The 1,896-nt window shown below is 45.6% G+C and overlaps 1 protein-coding gene across 1 annotated transcript in view; it reads left to right on the top strand.

Moving 5' to 3' along the window:
• UBE2O (ubiquitin-conjugating enzyme E2O) overlaps positions 1 to 1,896 on the top strand; it is a gene marked incomplete at its 3' end in the record, with an annotated part of 27,518 nt that overhangs the window by 1,018 nt on the left and 24,604 nt on the right. The window lies entirely within an intron of this gene.

The raw sequence follows: 1,896 nt of genomic DNA, 5'->3' as shown, positions 1-1,896 counted from the left end.
GACTGCCCCATCATTACCCCATGATTAACCCATTAACAGAAAGCACCCGCCCCTGGTTTTACAAGAAATGGAAATATCTTCCAACCGGTTTCAACAGATGAAAATAGAATTACATATTTTTGGTTACATATTGTAACCCAAGTCAACAGTGAGCACACTTCTGTCCGGTTTCTCTCAGAAATACAGCAAATCCCAACGCTGCTGAAGCATCCAGCACAGCTGGGTTGATGGGAAGTGGGCTGGTTCTTAATCAGCAGCCTATCTGGGTGCACCTCTTTCTGGGTGCTGTTTTAAGTCCTAGTCACTCTGCTCTAGTCGTACAGTGTTTGTGCCTGTCGGAGATGTGCGGATTTGGTTTGTGCGTAGGAATTCCTGAGACCGTTGTTCAGTATCGATGATCAGACGAGATGTGGTCTCTGCAGGAGCTTGGCTAGGTCGGCACTTTCTTGCCGTTGCTCACGCCTAACGTGTAACGCCGAGCCATGTGGCCTGCCGTGTGCACGCCGCCGTCTTCTCCTGACTTGCTTCCAGCACCGTGGCTACCAAGGTTGTGACAAGGCGGTGGCACCGCGTGGTGTGCAGCCTGCTGCGGGGACAGGCCAGGCCAGGCTCGGACCTGGGTGTTCTGCGTTGGCTTTTTGGGTTTTTTTAAATGAAGCCTCTTTTATCAATTAAAAAGAAGGTAAACCCACCCCTTTTTCACAGAATGTTCCAAAGAGAAGGGAATTAAAACTGGAAAGGCTAATTTGAAAAATGCTGAAAGAATATTTCCTTCAGAAATGTAATTGTTGTTTGAAATGGAAATTTGAAGTCAGTGTATCTTGCTAAAACTGCAGCTTTATGAAAGCGTTTCAATCAGAAACAATGAACAGCCAGTAGATGGAACTGTCAGCTGGTCCCACTGGTGTCCCTGGCACAGCTGGGCTCTGTGGGACATCCCTTTTCGCTCAGAGGGGTGCTCAGAGTCCTACCCCTCAACTGTTTGTGCTCTGAGCCTTCTTTAAGTCATCTTAAGCTTTCAGGACAGCAAGTTGTTCTCCTCTTGGCAAACACGGATGCGCTGTGTTTATCTGCTGTTTCCATACTCGTCAGAGCAAAAATTGGCCTCTCTGGCTTGCTGCTTGTGTATCAGTAGATACATGACCCAGCAATTGCTTTGCGTGCACATTTATTGTCTGTTTGCATGCTTAAACGCTGGCTTTTGTTTGATCATTTGTACTAGCAGCTAACACTTTATTCCATTATTTTTTAATTGATAGAATGATGAGAGTTTAACTCAATTTCTTCTCTGTTCAGAAACATGACAAATCTGAATGTGACTTGTACTTCATCTTACCTTCAAGTACATTTTAGATGTTCGTGGTAAATGACACAAGAAACCCCTTCCATCCCAAAGAAAACCTTCGCTTGTTAATCAGATATATTCCAAAAATTACAAGAGCGTTTAAAATAGAAAATCTGCAAGTGTCAGCCTGCCAAATCCAGGATGTGGGATGGCTGCCCTGCACCAGTTGGCCTGGCAAATGCACAATGTGGAACTTATTCTGTATTCACCACAGTCTCTTAGGGCTCGTTTTTAACCTTGAGCGGGAAGGACTTGAAATCCTCTGTTCCTCAAGAGAAGCGAGCTGACTCAAATCCATGTGCTTCTCATCGAGCACTGAGCACGGGAAAACACTGCTTCAGGGGGTAATGCATAAAATGAGATCATTTTTTCCGCATGCAGTTGGGCCTTTAAGTCTAATCCAGCTGGATGAGAAGTGGTGAAAATGAAGTGCATTTTTCCAGGTGGTACAGTAATTTGGGGGAGGGATCAGAATTAGGTCTGTGATCTGCCAGGCATCTGGAGTTTGTTGCTTCAGAGGGTGCCGGGCTCTGCCCTCCCTTTTAAGTCCA

Source organism: Apaloderma vittatum, unplaced genomic scaffold (genome assembly GCF_000703405.1).
Source record: "Apaloderma vittatum isolate BGI_N311 unplaced genomic scaffold, ASM70340v1 scaffold21702, whole genome shotgun sequence".
NCBI lineage: Eukaryota > Metazoa > Chordata > Aves > Trogoniformes > Trogonidae > Apaloderma > Apaloderma vittatum.
Note: the sequence above shows the minus strand (reverse complement) of the source record. Positions and strands in the feature narration are given on the sequence as shown.